This window comes from Tursiops truncatus, chromosome 17, assembly GCF_011762595.2.
Source record: "Tursiops truncatus isolate mTurTru1 chromosome 17, mTurTru1.mat.Y, whole genome shotgun sequence".
In the NCBI taxonomy this organism is placed as follows: Eukaryota; Metazoa; Chordata; class Mammalia; order Artiodactyla; family Delphinidae; genus Tursiops; species Tursiops truncatus.
Genome location: NC_047050.1, coordinates 65,661,738 through 65,678,889, shown reverse-complemented (window position 1 = coordinate 65,678,889; position 17,152 = coordinate 65,661,738). Strand labels below are relative to the sequence as shown.

Genomic DNA, 17,152 nt, shown 5'->3' with positions numbered 1-17,152 from the left:
AGTTTTCCCTATGAAAATCTCAACAACTTGCACACATAAGCCAATTAGGATTAGAGATGCAATGTGATAACCCAACTAACTCAAGGTAGTGTTGTAAAAGGTGCATATTTTCATAAAGATTGAAAGAGGAGGGATATAATGAGAGAAGGAGGTTTGCATTTCAAGTCTGTTGTTGAGGGACTTGGATAATCAGAAAGGGTCAGGTGGTCGGGACCGACCAAGTAGATTGACTAGAGAGAGAGAGAGAGAGAGAGAGGAGAAGCCTAAAGGATAAGAAATAGTTATTTTAAGAAAAGGGAGCATCTACAGCAAATACAATCTTTTTTGGGTTTCGACTATGTGATTTCACAAATCATACATGTTCACTGTTGCCAACCAAACCCTAGAAACTGCTTGGTTTTGATACATCCAACAATGATTCTCAAACTTCATCATTATTTGAAAAATAATTATTTGAAAAATAATTATTTGAAAAATCAGTTATTTGAAAAATCCCTTTGGGTGGTCTTCGGCTATACTTAATCATTTTGACTTTTGCTCAGTTCACGGCAAAGAAAATAAACAGATTGAAAAGAATTTTTTTCAATTTTTCTCTCATAATTCTTTTTAGCTTCCTTCAACTTTCCTGCTAGCAAGTACATCCCCAAATGAATGGATGGTAATAAATGGAAAAATGCAGATTTAGTGCTAGGTTTTGGGATGTGAAGAACCACAATATGTACGAAAGAGTCCTATTTCTGATTTGCTGTGAATAGATGTGCCCATAATTCTTTGGGCCCCACAAAGGACATCACGATTCCCACGTGTTCTGTTATCACAATTTAGATGACTACTATATTTTTATCAGCAAGTAGTTATTGGTACTAATTATGTGCCAGGTTGTCAAACAATCAAGGGATTTGAGAACATAGAAAATACTCTGAAAATACAGTTTCAGATCTGGGACCTAGAGACAAATTAGATGAGGTTAATTTTTTCAGCATCCTCCAATTTACTACGAAGTGATTTACTTTATCCTTTATCTCCTTTAATTCTCTAGCCCAATTGTGTACAAAAAGAACCAAGAAGAATGCAGAGCACACGGTAGTAGTTCAGTCAATGATTATGGAATAAAGAAGGAAGAAAATGAAGGCAAGAGCTTGCAGTAAGTTGTGCAGAATCACAGAGCTACTACGGACAGAGCTGAACTTGAAGTCATGTCTAACTAGTTCCAAAGTCTTTGCAGTTTGCACCCCAAAAAGCTGCTGATGCCTGGAGAAAAATAATGGCTAATATTTACTAAATGTTTACTGTGTGTCAGATACTGTTCTAACTTCTTCACATACATTAAATGATTTCTTCCCGCTGGAAAAAAACAAAAACCTTTGTGGTAGATACTATTAATAGTATCCCCATTTTCCAGATCAAGTTACAGAGACTTTGAGAGTTATGGAATTTTTCCAAGATTCTAAATTTTGTAAATTATTGAGAGGAAGTTGGACACAGGCAGACTTACTCCAGAGCCGTCCTTGTTATTCAGAGTGCACCTGGCTTATGAAACAAGGACTACAGAAGTGTTAAGAGTGAGGGCACAGCCAGCTTGATGAGTGGAGAATGGTGGTCATAGACAATCTGAGTTGGAAAGCATTTTAGTGGTCACATCCCACCCAAACCCGCTTATCTGGTAGCTTAAAACCATGTTCAGTGGAGCCTTAAATATCTCCTAATGGCACCTCAGGCCTCCTGCAGAGTCCAAGGGTACATCAGTTATGCTCTTGCCCATCCTGGTTTTCCTTTTGTCTGCTATACATTTTATGTTTTTCTATATGGATTAATTTGAATAATGGTTCTCTAGCTTTAAAAGCTTGAAAGTCTCTCTCCTATTTATGACATCTGGGTGTGGTCATCCAGCCATCCTTCAATACTTCCACTAGTGTGGAATTTATTACTTAGTAAGGTTGTTTATTCCAATTTCTGATATATTGGAAAGCTCTTTGCTTTATAAGCCAAATTTTATCTCCATATAAGACCCATATTTCCAAAGCGAATAGCATTCATTTGATGGCCTAAAGTGTGGTCTATCTTGATGAATTTTCCATGCTGTTGTACTCTGCTGTTGTTGAGTGGAATGTTCTATAAATGTCAACTGGGTAAAGCTGGCTGATAGCGTTGTACAGCTCTTGTGTATCTTTATTGATTTCTTGAGCACTTGTCCTAGCAATTAATGACACAGAGGCATTGAAGGCTCCAACTTTAATTGTGGATTTGTCTATTTCTCCTTTCAGTTCTACCAGTTTTTATTTCACTTATTTGGAAGCTCTATTACAGGTGCATAAACATTTAGGCTTTTTTTGTCATCTTGGAGAATTGATCACTTTGTCATCATGTAACGCCTGTTTTTTCAACCCCTGGTGATATTCCTTATTCTGATCTTTGATATTAATATAGATACTCCAACTTTTTAAAATTAGTGTTTGCATGTTATATATTTTTTTTCATCCTTCCACTTTAAACGATTCTGTTTTTCTATCTAAAATGTAGAAAACATACATTGGGTCTTGCTTTTCTTTATCCAGTTTGATAATCTGTCTTTTAATTTGTGTGTTTAGATCATTTATAGTTACTCTAATTATGTGAGATGGTATGATTAATATTTACCATCTTGCTGGTTGTTTTCTACTTGCTCATGTCTTTTTTACCCCCTATTTTCTACTTTCTTTTAAATTGAGAAATTTTAAATGATCCTATTTTTGCCTCCACTATTGCTTTATTTTTGCTATTTCTTTTAAAAAATACTTTTCGTGGTTACACTAGAGTTTGTAATATACATTTTTAGCTAATCTGCATCTACGTTCAAATTATATGATGCCACTTCAAGTGTAGTGTAAGTACCTTAAACACACTATGCTCTTCATTCCTCCCGCCCATCCTTTGTGCTGCTGTTGTCAGGTATTTTACTCTTACACATTCTACATATACACAATGTATTGCTATTTGTTATATACTTTATATATTTTTTTATATACTTTAAAATACTTTAAAAAGAAAAAATGAGCTTTATATTTACCTTTATTTATTCCAATTCCAATCCTTTTCCCTTCTTTATGCAGACCCCAATTTCTGATGTACTCCTTCTGCCTAGAGAATTAATTTCATTCAACATTTCTTATACTTCAAACCTGCCAGCAGTGAATACTTTCAGTTCTTATTCGACTGAAAAGGTCTTTATTACACTTTAATTTTTAAAAATATTTTCACTGGGGAAACAATTTTGGTGGACACTTTTTTTCTTTCAGCATTTAAAGATATTACTCCATTATCTTCTGACTTGCATAGCTCCTGACAAAGTGCCTTTACTCTTATTTATATGTTTCCCACCCCTCTGGCTACCTCCAAGATTTTCTCTGTCTTTGGTCTTCACAGTTTGAATATCATATGTACAGATGTGTGTGTGTGCGTATGGGTGTGCGTGTGTGTGTGTGTGTTTTGTATTTATCCTGCTTCATATTCTCTGAGCTTCCTGGATCTGTAGTTTTGTATCCTTCACTAATTTTGGAAAATTCTCATGCAGTATGTCTTCAAATATTCCTTCTGCTCTATTCTCTCTCTTTTGCATCTAGAATCTAATGACATATATGTCGGGCTCTTAATATTCTGCTACAGCTCTTGGACGACCTACTGTTTTTCACTTTGTGTTTCATATTGTGTGATTTGTCTTTATCTACCTTCAAGTTCTCTAATTCTTCAGCTGCATCAAGTTTACTGAGGAGGTCATCAAAGGTATTCTTCATCTCCATTCTAGTGTTTTCTAATTGATTCTTTCCTAAAGTTTCCATCTCCCTGCTGAAATGATCTGATCGTGCGTCGTACGGATCTTTTCCACTAGACTCTTTAACATCTTAACCAATTGTTTTAAAACCCCCTGACTGACATTTTCAACGTTAGTTTTATTTCTGAGTACAGCTCCATTGATTGCTTTGATTTTTGACAGAATGTTGTTTTATCTTGTTTCTTTGTATGCTTCATGACATTTTATATGACAGTAGAGGCAGGTATATAATCTTTACCCCTGGAAATTGGTATGCCTTTTCTTTTGCCAGGGCTTTCAGGGAGAAGGAGTGTTGTTTTGAGTCAATCAGGTCAGGAATTGAGCTGTAAAATGTATTTACAGTTGCTATCCTTACCCTTCCTGCATCACAGGCTCAAGTTCTAGTGTTACCTTGTGTCTAGGGTGGAGGCTGGTTTGCAAGATGGTTGCCCTCAAGGTCTGCTCCACTTTCAGCTTCAAGTCTTCTCTTTTCTCTGGTTCCTTGAGGTGTTCACTTCCCGTTCTCTTGTCCTCTCTTGGCAGTAAATGGCTGCTGGTTGGTGTGAAGGCAGAGGATGTTCCCTGTTGTTCTGATTGAGACTCGGGTAGGTACTCTGTCCTTGACTCTTGGAACACAAGACTTTTGCGTGATCTTGCCCTTCCTTAAGCTGTAAGGGACCTCTTGGTTTGGGTCCCGGATATATTCCTGCCCTTCATCCAGGGATAGAGGGTCCTTTTTGTTTCCTTTCCCAGCTGCAGTGAGTCTTCACCACTGTCCAAAGCCAATACTCTTTATTGCTCTTTCCTACAAGCTTAATGTTTTTATTCTGTAAGGTAGGGTAGATGGATCTAGGAAGGGCTCATGCCTTTCCCACGGTGGCTGCTGGCTGATTCTCGGAGGCCTGTGCCATGAGGAAGACTTTCTTGGGATTCTCACCCTGCCTCCAATCACTCCTGTGAGCACCTGATGAGGTCTGTTGAGGACAGCCAGTTAGTGGGTGGGAATTACCATGGTGCCAGGGGTTCTGTAATCTCACATTAGCCCACACTTGGCCTCTAGCAATTTGTTAAAGTTTTAGCTGAATTCTTATTAACAGCTGCTATGGCTCCTGGTAGCATTTGTCCTCAGTAAGCAACTGTTCATGCCCTGGCTTTTCTTGAAGGCATCTTCCTTTCTTTTGATTTGGGGTTAGTTGGTTGTCCTGTGACCTCAGTACCCTGGTTCAAAAGACATTGTGAATTTGCAAATCTTTCAGCAGTGTTTGTAGTACTTGTGGCAATGCCACTCTTCCCACTTTCTACATCCTAAGTAGATGCCAAAAGTCTTTCACAGCATTCTTCTGGAGGAAGTCACAGACACAAATGAGAGCTTTACTTTGGGCTTTCTCTCTGTCATTCATGGAGTTGAATTCAATACGCACTTTTGGGCATCTGGAACGCCCAAATCTTACCATCAAACAGTTCATAGTCTACTACGAGTGATAAATGCAACAACAGATAATTTCTGAATAGCACATAGGTGCTAAGGTAAGGGTAATCTGTGCTAGCAAATAAGGGGGGTGGTAAATGAGGCACAACCCAGGTAAGAGACAAAGGAGCTGTCCTAGGGGAGATGACGCCTACATTAGTTCTTAAAATAAAAACATTTTCCCAGTGTAGAAAGCTGGGTAAGGCCTTCTAGGCAGAAGGAGCAAAATGGTCTGAATTATAGAGTTAGCATAATTTGTGCCTGAAAAAGATGAAATGAAATATTCCTGAGTCCTATGCATAGAAATGTTGATACAGTTACTCCAGGGCAAGGCTCAGGAATGTGCACAGGACGTCCGGAGGACTCTGATCTATCAGCCCAGTGTGGGAAGCCCCGCTTGCTTTTCAGGCTTCATTTGCCCTCCTTGGTTATCATATTCAGCCTCTTAGTTTCCGCTCTTCACCTGAGAGTAAGATAGTTGAAGGCTACATTCCAGGGGATGAGCATGGAGAATACTGGAGAATACAGAACACTGGCTTTTCAGTCGGGTTTAAATCCCAGCTGTGGCACTAGGTCACACTTGGCTGATTTTAGTTTTCCTCATTTTTTTTTTTTTTGCGGTACGCGGGCCTCTCACTGTTGTGGCCTCTCCCGTTGTGGAGCACAGGCTCCGGACGCGCAGGCTCAGCGGCCATGGCTCACGGGCCCAGCCGCTCCGCAGCATGTGGGATCTTCCCAGACCGGGGCACGAACCCGTGTCCCCTGCATCGGCAGGCAGACTCCCAACCACTGCGCCACCAGGGAAACCCAGTTTTCCTCATTTTTAAATGGGAAGAATAATATTATCTATGATTACTATTTTACTACTAAATTAAGGCTACCATTGAAAAGACTTTTGTAATGGTCCTGGGATAAGACAATAAGGGTCTGAGAAGAAGAAAGAAAAGATGGCTCTAAGAGACATTAGGATGGCAGAATTGAAAGTTTACACTTTAGTCACTTACTCTTGCTGAAAGCTAACTATGGCAAGTACTGGGTTGGCCAAAAAGTTCATTTGACTTTTGGTAGCATCTTACAGAAAAACCTGAACGAACTTTTTGGCCAATCCAATACTATGAGAAGCATTTGCCTTACATTATCTCATTTGATCTCTGCACTGACTTTGAGATGGGTACAGTGCCATTTTACAAATGGAGAAACTGTAATTCAGAAAGTGTAAGTGACTTGCCTAACGTGACATAACTGGGAGAATGGAGTTATCATTTACTAGGATGAGAAAGACTCTAGAAGGAGCAGGTTTGGCGGTGAAGATCTGCAGCTCCATTCTGTATATGGTAACTCTGAGCTACCTGTTACACGTCAAGTGGCGATGTTAAAGAAGAGACATATCTGTGACTGTGGAGCTCGAAGGAGAGGTCTGAACTAGAAATATACATTTGGAAGTCATGAGCGTGTAGGTCAACCCAATGGGAAAGAATGACCTCCAACCTCGTGGTGAGTACAGATGAGAAAGAGAAGGGGTACAAGGTCTGAGCTCTGGATCTGGTGTTAAGAGATCAGGAAGATTAAGAGAAAAACTGGCAAAGAAGATTGAAAAGAAGTGGCACACGAGGAAGAAAGAAAACCAGGAGAGGGTGGCATCTTGGAAGACAAGTGAGAAAGAGTATATACTTGGCAAGTATTTGTCACGTGAATGAATGCTGTTTTTAGACAGAATTCAAATCCAGACCTTTCTGACCCAAGAGCTTATACATTCTTATCCAATATAAACAGTAGTATACATATTAAATATAACGCAGTCAGCAAATTTTTAAAGGGCCAGATAGTAAATATTTTAGACTTTGTGGGCCAACAGGCAACATCAAGGCCAAAAATGTAAAATTGTAGCTCAAGGGGCGTAAAACAAAACAAGACAAAAACAGGCTGATGGTCCATGGCCTCAGTTTGCCGACCTCCGTGTGCACTGTATTATCCCCTTTAATTCTGGGACTATTTATTACCAAGATGATAATACTCAGGCATCGTCCTCTTAATCAGCAATCTCAGCATCATACAAAACTCTACAAAAACCCAAACAGACTCTCTTCAGCGGTACCAAAGTTTAACTTTTTTTCCTCTATATAAAGGTGGCTTGTATCTAATCCAGCAATATTATTTCTCCCGAGACACTATTTCTTGTTCCATTTTGCTTAGCTGTATAGCTGGTAAAGAAATAGAGCACGGAAGCAAGCACAGAATTTGCATGAGCGTATTTGTCATAGACTGTACGTAGCCTCTAACGTGGGTTTCTGGCTGACAGCATAATAGGAAAAAGGGTACTTCCGTCTCCTCTTGTTTGCTCTCTGAATGTCAAAGGAGACTCTGCTGAGAACTCAGTGAGGCACAGATATTTTCCCTGGGGTCACACCAAGGGTGTCATTATGATGCATTACTCCAGCATATGAACTCTGCCCACAGAAGCACTGTTTTTAGGAAGATAAAGTTCAAACTTGGTAACACTGCTTTCTATTTTTGCTAACTTTCTTTCTCTCCCCAATCAATCCTAATGACCTAAAATCATTACTGCGTTTACTCTCCTCTTCTGCAGTGCCTTCTACCCACGCTCTCTATAACCCCCTAAATCCTAGAACCATGGGATCCATTCGTGCATGGATGGCGCTTCCTAGATCCCCAGGCTATTTGTGTTTCCTCAAAAATGTTTTCTTCCTCAATGCTACTCTCGCCTAAACAGTTGTACGAGGGCCCATCAACCCATTGAGAAAAAGCAGCAACACACACTCCTAATTCACCTTTCAGGGCATGTGAATTTGCAGATATTTCCAATCAATCATGAAGTGATTGCTACGAGAAATTCTCCCAGAGGTCAACCCACCTTCTTGGAATTAATCCTATTTAAAAAACCAGTTTAATTATCATAACCAACCACCTTTGCTGACCAGCCTCTGAATACAGAGGGTGGTCAAGGGTGCTAACCTCCTGGGCACAGGTGACAGGCCAGGCCTTGTCCGCTCATTTCTTGGGTCTTTCTGCAGCTATATGGTACCTATGCTTGCCTTGGAATTGGGAATGAGATCTTTCTCCCCTCCCTCTCCTCTTGTTGCCTGGCCGATGGGGCAGGCCTGGGAGTGCTCAAGGCTGCACAAAACTTCTTCAGTCACTACTTTCTTTAAGAAAACCCTTTTTTTTCTTTCTTCTTGGTTCCTTAAGGTTTCTTTTGCTCAGATTCCTCATGACCAATTCATCTGAGATTTGTTATTTGTCCTGAAACCTTTGGGACTTAAGGAAAATGCTTTGTAAACTATGAGATCTGTAAATTTGTAACTTTTCTCCCTCAGGACCCAGAACTGTGCTTGGAACAAAGTAAATAATCAGAGAATGTATCTTAAGTTACCCTAAGGAGGTGGCTTATTAATATCATCTCCTTGGTAGATTTGAAACAAACCAGAAAGAGGTGGGAAAGCCAGTTTAAAGCCCTGAATAATCGATTGTAAACTCCCTGTAGGCAGGGGATGAATGTTTTCTGACCCAGTAAATGGTGTCTACAGAGCTTGGCTTGCTGTGTTGGCTGTGGGAATGAAACAGAAAGAGACATCTCGAGAAATACAGTGGAGAAAGCAATGCCAAGCAGGGAGCTGGCCTCGGTGGACCAAGATCCTGGAAGGATCAAACCGAACTCCAGATTGTTGGTCTAAAGACTGGCAATCAAAGTGATAGTCAAAAGTCACAGGTTCTAGGTCTGCTTTCCTCTCTTCTGTGATGCTGCTGGGCCAGCCACTTCTATCTCTTGACCTCAGCTTCCCCATCTTCAAAACAGATATAAAAGTCCTCTGCACAGAGTTATTGCAAGAATTATTATTACTATTGTTATTTTGCCTGATAACAACTCTCTTTAGGACTGACAAATATGGAAACTTCTTGCCAAAAGGCAAACTGAGAGGTAAGCTAAATTTGCTGGGAGAGGAGAAGGGCCATTCTTGGAACTCTGAATCCACAGTGTGTGCAAGGCTTGTCCCTGTGGGACCTGAGGGCTGGTAACATGTACAAAAGAGCACTGTCTTCTCCAAATCTGCTTGTAATCTTGCATAGGCTCGTGTGTCACTTTAAAGGGTTAACAGGAAACGAGATATCATCTTGTCAGCCTTCCTGATCTCTTCCAGCTGGAAGTCATCAGGCTCAGCTCTGAGCACCCACAGCGCCCCATCTGTCCTCTTCTTGTAGCGCCTTTCCCTGCAAAGTCTGGATATTAGTGCACGCAGCTTGTGTCCTCCCTAGAAGGTAAGCCACATGCAGGCAGGAGCCATGGCTTGGTTACGGATCATCAATTCTGCAGAGTCCTGCCAACATGTCTCTCAATAAGAGAAATTCAGGAACTGCTTGTGGAGTAGATGGGCGGGTGGATGGACTAACGGAGGGACAGAGGGACCATCAGTCTCATTCAGTTCTGAATCCTGGGCCTCACACACAGCTTCGGCGTGTGATGGACAGTAAACACACGCCTACTCGTGCAGCGGACAGAAAGAGGCCCAGTCAGTCTTGTTCTCACTGATTCTCTAGGGCCTATAGCACAGGGCCTGGCACGTCGCAGACACTTCAGAAGTAGCTCTGACTGGCTTACTGTGTTTCTGAACTGCAAGAAACCAACTATCATAGAAAGAGGTGTTTTCAAGGTGGTTTCTTTTAATGCATTCTCCAAAAGAGAATAACACTAGGGTTAGTATACATCACATACTTATTCCTGAACCTTCTATCGACACTCTCTATGTATGCATTCTCCTCCAAAAGAGAATAACACTAGGGTTAGTATACATCACATACTTTTTCCTGAACCTCCAGTCTGTGGCCTAGAGCAGGGGTTGGCAAACGACAGCCCACAGGCCAAATCCGGTCCACTGCCACCTGCTTTTGTAAATAAAGTTTTATTGGAACATGCTCATGCGTATTCGTTCACATATTGTCTACACAGTGAGAGTTGCAGTGGAGACCATCTGACTTGCAAAGCAGAAAATGTTTATTCTCTTGCTCTCTATAGAAAAAGTCTGCCAACCTCTATTATAAAGAACTGGTTATCATAACCCAGAGAGTTATCCTGCTCATGAGCTGCTGTTGGCCCACGAACTAATAGTAAGTGGCTGGTATTCTTGGGTCTTTACTATGAGAGGAAAGGCCCTAATGTGTTGCCTTCTTGGGAGCAGTGCCAAGTGACTTGCCTAACGTGACATAACTGGGAGAATGGAGTTATCATTCACTAGGATGAGAAAGACTCTAGAAGGAGCAGGTTTGGGGGTGAAGGTCCACAGCTCCATTCTGTATACGGTAACTCTGAGCTACCTGTTACACGTCAAGTGGCGATGTCACGAGGCAAGGCGCGTTTTAAGTTTTCACGTGCCCCTCCCCTTTCCTTCCACGGGCGTTCTCAGCTCTCCCTCACAGTCAGCTGTTCGTCTCTGTAAACCATCATGGCCTTCCTATGCAGGTTTTCCAAAAAAAAAAAAGGAACTTTAGTCCAAACCAAATATAATTTTCAGAGAATCCAGAGAAAGGTCATATGAGGTTGTGAAATGTGACTTGGCATAAAGCTGGCCTCTTAAGAAATGGAGAGAAAGAAGACACGATCCCTTGTCTTCAGGAGCTCAGTCTCCCGCATGAACCAGGCATAATAACAACTACAGTTACGGCCAGATTGACAGTGCAGCTCCCAGAGGTTAGGATTCAGGATCCCTCACACCCATGGGCCCTTTCCACACCCCTATTAATAGGTTCACATGATCCATATGTACTTATAAAATTGGCAATAGGAAGATATTTTAACCCGAATAAGTTGTGTCCAATTTTGTAATTCTGTTCTTGTCCTTAAAGAGAAGCCCCTAAAATTGCATAAAGCTTCACGTCCCACATCACCTGGATCTTCCCCTGATTCTTTTACAACGTGACATTGCGCTAATGTGGGTTTACCCAAAGTACAGGGCAAGGAACCCCTAAGGGTAACTGGAGGAATTTGAGCAAGGTGACATTTGACCTAATGGTAAGCAAGATTTCTCTAGGCAAATAGTGACACGGATGGAGGAGAGGGGTGGGGTGAGGACGGAGTCTTGCTCCAGGCGTGAGGAACAGCATTCGGGGCTGGGAGTGCTTGCCATGGTTTAGGACATAGCATAGAAAAAGAATAAATGCTTTAGGACAAAGTCGATGGAAAAGTAAGTTTTTACATTTTTTTTTTTTTTAACAGAAAATGAAGATGGGGAAGCAGTAGTGGCTAGATCAGGGGTTTGGATTTTGCCTCTTTGGTGAGGAGGATCTACTGACGAATACTGGCTGGGGGGATGGTGTGATTATATCCTATCCTTAGAAGGATCCCCTGAGTAATCTTGGGAAATTCCTGGTGACCTTCTCAACACAAGATACACCGAGATGGGAAGAAAGACGTACTGCTGCTTTCATGACTGCGGGGATCGGGGCCGGGGTGGGGGGGCATGAAAGAGCCAGGGCAGCGGGACTCCTGGATTTTCTCAGTTTTCAGCTGCCTGGGCACAAGCGGAGAAAGAGGAGACTGACGCCTATTCCCTTACATTTCTTTCCTCCAACCTTGCCATTGGCAGTTCTTTCAACGCTACACTTTTCCTCATACCATTGAATCCATCTCTCTCACAACTGCCTTGCAGTTTAGCCACAAGCCACAAAGAATAAACAGCATCTCCACCATCGGGCCCCGCTGCAGCTAGGAGTGTGAATGGGTCCTGCAGAAATGAAAAGCTACGAAGCACTAAGTCAGTAACAACAATGCAGATCAAATGTGTACTCAAAAGACCCTCAAGGAAAAAAGGGGTTTTTAAGTTACGTTTTTAAGCCTAGAGAAGTCTGAGACGTGATTCTTCCATGAACAGGAGTCCTTGTTTCCAACTTTGTCCCCCCAAAGCCATCAGGAAATGGCCATTTGTCCTAGTCTCTCTCCCCACTTCATCCACATCTCCACGGAGTGGTCTCACATCTCCGCCCTCACCACCCCAGCTTCATAGTCCTGCCACAAGGATCAGCGTACATCTCATCTCATCCCCCAGGTCCCTGTCACCTCACAGACCCGGCCAATTCTCCTTTAAGAATACATTTCACCCTGCCTTCTTTACCTGGCTCAGGTGCGGCTCTTCCAGGGAATCTTGGACTCTGGTATCCCTCCTCTGTGCTCCCATCACACGCCCCACATAGCTCCCTTTGCATTTATCACTGCCACCTCTAGTGTCCAGGTAGGGCTGGCCTTCTTCCAGGGCATTCACGTGGGCCATTCCCACTGCCTAGAACACCTGCCCTCCTGGCTTCTCTTCAGTGGCCACTCTTACCCGTTAAGCCTCATTTGCAATATCCTGACCTCAGAAATGGGCTTCTTGAACCTCCCGCCTATACTGTCACCCCCAACCTATGTCCCTGCTCTATGTCCTCACAGTCCTTCTCCAAGAGACTTAGCCCAGTGCCGTTTAGGTTACTTACAGCGTGAGTATTAATGTCTTCCTACCCATTGGACTAACAGCTTTATAAGAGCAAGAAAGACATCTGTCCTATTGATCAAGTTATCCGTGTAACATGATCACACTAGGAAATCAGCATCTGGTCAATGAATAGAGTTGCCTTCACTCTTTAAGTTGAAATACTTAGGTAGGTAAGTCCCCTACACACGAACCTTCAAGTTGCAAACTTTCAAAGATGTGAATGTGTGTTCCGTCAACGACAGGCATGAGTGAGACTGCAGCTTGCCCTCCGTCTCCTATCGCTGACGATCCTTCAGCTCTACCATCTCCCCCCTCCTCTTCCCCCTCCAGTCAGTAACTCTTCTCGCCTGTTCCCTCGATGTCAGCCCCTATACGCCAGCAGTTGTACTGTTCTACTGCACTTTTTTTTTTTTTTTGCGGTACGCGGGCCTCTCACTGCTGTGGCCTCTCCCGTTGCGGAGCACAGGCTCCGGACGCACAGGCTCAGCGGCCATGGCTCACGGGCCCAGCCACTCCGAAGCATGTGGGATCTTCCCGGACCGGGGCACGAACCCGTGTCCCCTGCATCGGCAGGTGGACTCTCAACCACTGTGCCACTGGGGAAGCCCTCTACTGTACTTTTCAAGGTACTGTACTGTAAGATTAAAAATGTTTATTTTTTGTGTGTGTTTGTTTTTTATGTATTATTTGTGTTAAAGTACTATAAACCTATTACAGTACAGTACTACAATATATAGCCAATTGTATTAGTTGGGTACCTAGGCTACCTTTGTTGGACTTATGAACAAATTGGACTTGAAAACAAATTGGACTTACAAACGTGCTCTCAGAATGGAACTTGTTTGTATGTAGGGGACTTACTATAATCAAGCTGGGGATGGATAAGTTTTCTAAGACAGAAACCAACTTCGCCAGTTAGTGGCACAGAAGATGGCTGTATTAGGCTTTCTTCTTAGAATAGGACTGTGTCCTATTCAAGACAAACGAGCAACACCAAAGAGGAGGGAGCTTATCCAGGTGAAAGTTAAAGTACTCGTTTGTTTAATCAAGAAGAAGTCATTTGTCCCCACTTCTCCCCCAAACAAGAGAAGAGAACCCAGGATATTTATTGCCAACCAGCTTACATGCCTAATCACAGCCCTGGAAGCATGCCATTCTCTAATAGACAAAATTAGGTTAAAAGACTGGGGTTGGTCACATGGTTTCAGAAAATGGCCCTATATTTAGGAGTTTTGTTCCAAATATAATCAGATTCCAAAGGCCTGCGAGGGTTTATTTATTTATGAAAATGAGGACCCGGTGCCTTCTGAAGTCAGTGCGTTAGCAGCCCCCGTGCGCTGGAGTGGCGTTTCTCTGAAAAAATAACAAGGCTGCTTTGACCCAGGAAAGTCACAGCCTGAGAGGCTTATTTTTGAAGCAGCATTTATTTTCTGCTGGTTTAAAACATGCTCCCCTTAGGAATACCCTTCTGAGTGCCCCAGAAATGCGGATCCGCTGACTGTGTAACGTCAGCCCTCCTGTGCACCCGATGGGGATCTCATTCCCCACAGCAGGCAGGCATCCAGCCACCCCTTCTCATTCCCCATCTTGCTTTCTTCTGAAAAATGAACGTTTTTCCTGAGAAGAGAGGAATGGAATAGACATAGAACGTGCTCTCGAGTAGATGAGGAGGAGGGAAGAAACCTAGCGAAGATTAAACTTTAAAAAAAAGGATTTTTTTTTTTCTGCCAGCCCCCCACTCCCAAACCCTTCCTGCCCAAGTTCATGTTTGCTGAGGCCTCTTTTAGTCAGCCCTACTTCCTGGGCTGCTTTCAGTAATGGAGAGAGGGGAGCTTAACAAATGTTTCCGTGTTTGCTTTTGAAGCAAAGACAGGTAAGAAGGGACCCATTCACAAGAGCATTGGTGAGCCAAAATAACAGGTGGCCGCTGGGCGGAAAGAAATGAAACCCTAGAACATTTCAGTCCTCAGGACGCTGTTATCTGCCCTTCTCATCAGAACGTGACTCCTGATTCATTTTGAGGAAAGTTCCAAAACCCCAGGCTATTTGCATCCTTCCCTTTTCTCACAGAGTTCTCTCAAGTGTGTCTGGTCATATGGCTTCTGATTTATACTGACTCCTAGTTCCTCTTTCTCAGGTGGAGACCTTCCTGACCTCTTGTAAAAATTTCTACTTCTGAGGAGTGGTTGAAGTTAACCTGTTTGTCCTGTGCTGAGCATCTTACATGCGTTAGCCCAGGGGTGGAGATGGGGGCCATTCAGAGAGAAAGGCATGGCCTTCCTTTCATCCTAACTCCATGTGTATATCTATTGTCAAAACCCAACAAGGCAAGTCAGAAGATGTGGGTCCACGGTTGGTGCAACTTGGGCATGGTACCTTACCTCTCTGGGACTCGGTTTTCCTATATGTAAAATGGGGTAACCATCCCTCACTTGATATTTCATAGGGCTGATGTGGGGATCCAATGAAATGATGGGAGTGGAGGCATTTTGTAAACTCTACATGTCTGTAATGCAAGCTACTAGGATTAAGTGAGTAGCTTAAGATTAAGCAAGGCTCTCATTTCGACCCTTGCTGTACGTTGGAATTATGTCAAATGCCATGAAAAAAATGCTGACGTCCTGGCATCATTTCCACATACTGGCATAGGGACTGTTAACGGCCATTTTTTTCAAACCTCCTTTTTTAAATGTGCAGTCACGTTCGGGGACTGCTAGTAAATAAAAGAGCTGTGGATGTTGAGAGAAAGGAGAACGTGTGGAGCGGGATGTACAGAAAGGAAAAGCCTTGAAGGAAAACGTAGGAATTTGAGTGGCTGAAGGGATCTTTTCCAAGCAGAAGTGGTGACAGTGACGGGGGGGGGGGGGGGGGGGGGCGGTGTGGAGTGAAGACAAGTGAGAGCAGGGAGCTGGTAAGTCAATTAATCATGCAGTAGTGCCCTGCAGGGACTCAGGAAGGCAAGGCCTCCCCCACACCCCCACCCCGGGAAGCGCTAAGTGTCTCTCACTGGTGACTTCACAATACCCTGTACTTCTCTATGTCACTGCGCTGCTACATTGTATTATAACTGTCTGGGACTGTGTGTGTTTCCCCCAGTGGACCATGCATTCTCTAAGGACACAGATGGTTCCAATCGTCTCTGGATCCTCGGCACTGAGCCAGGTGACTGTCAGAGACAAAGAGCTTAATACATGATGGTTGACGAAACGACAGGAACTGGGCACCTGCTAAGGAAGTATTTTAGGTTTGACTCTGCCACTATTTAATGGGATGCCTAAGACCAGCTATTTTGCCTCTTTGGGTTTCCAGGTCCTCCTGTTGTGCGGTTCTAAGGCTCTAGGAATTCAAGTATTTGAGTAGCATGGGGTCTAGAAAGAGGTCGACATGCAGCCAAGTGCCAGTTTCAAATAATTAGAGCCTTTAATTCAGGTCAGTGCTTCTCAAACTTTAATGTGTTTACTAAGTTACCTGGGGATTTTGTCAAAATGCCGGCACTAATCCAGTAGCTGTGGGGCAGGGGGCTGCTGAGATGCTGCATTTTTAACGAGCTCCCAGGTGATGTCAGCGAGGTCAGCCGGTGGACCCCACTGGAATCATACACACTCCCAGGCGAGGTGGAGGCTGCTGGACCATGAACTGCACTTGGAGTAGCAGGTCATTAGGCTACGTCTGTGTGATTCCAAAATGACCTTCTGAAAACTTTTCACCCCATACCCTGAAATAATGGATTAAAAACAATTGTTTTTTGGCTAGAAAAATAGGATTTAGGACCACCAAACCTGGTCTCTAATCCTGTCTCTATCACGTCCTAACCATGTGATTTTAAGCACGTTACCTCAAAACTCTTCATCTCAGTGTTTCAATTTATAAAATGGAAGAATAAAATCTATCTCAAGACGGAAGACTCCGAGGATGTGAGAATTCAGTACGATGATGTGATGATGTATGTACTGCAATTAGTATGCAGCCAGTGCTTAACACATGCTAATTCTCTTCTTACTGACTCAGCAACACTGCAAGTAAAGAAGTTTCAGGAATTATAGGTTTTCCTCTTCACACAGACAAGTTAAGCTTTGTAGGAAATGCAGTACCTTTCACTTCCTTTCTTTAGGGCGCATGAAACCCCCAGATGTGTCTTAGCACAGAATCAGTGGGAAGAAAAGAGTAAAAGTGAAAAGCTCTCAGAGAGGCTGACTCACACTCCTTAGGGAAAAGCAGCCAACCTGTGAGGTTTTGTAGGGAAGATGTTAAGGCCAGTTTGGGGGAAACATGAAGTGAAAAAGACGAGAAAGACACAGGAACTTCCCCTACGATTTACCACTTTACAAGACAAGCTTTCTCCCTTCAACTCTCTGCTTTCAATACTGAACCCTGAGCCCTGCTGGGTTTTAGATCGTTAGAGCTTTAGACACATTTTAT

The 17,152-nt window shown here is 43.0% G+C and overlaps 1 protein-coding gene and 1 long non-coding RNA gene across 3 annotated transcripts in view; one reads left to right on the top strand and one right to left on the bottom strand.

Annotated features, from left to right (window-relative positions):
* The window catches only part of LOC109549455 (uncharacterized), a 55,228-nt gene extending 53,608 nt beyond the window's left edge, over positions 1-1,620 (top strand). The window contains exon 3 of the long non-coding RNA XR_002175744.3: positions 1,040-1,620. This is a non-coding gene — a long non-coding RNA (uncharacterized lncRNA). The remainder of the gene's footprint in view (positions 1-1,039) is intronic.
* LOC109549456 (uncharacterized) overlaps positions 1-17,152 on the bottom strand; it is a 663,670-nt gene that overhangs the window by 15,420 nt on the left and 631,098 nt on the right. The gene's annotated exons all lie outside the window — the stretch shown is intronic.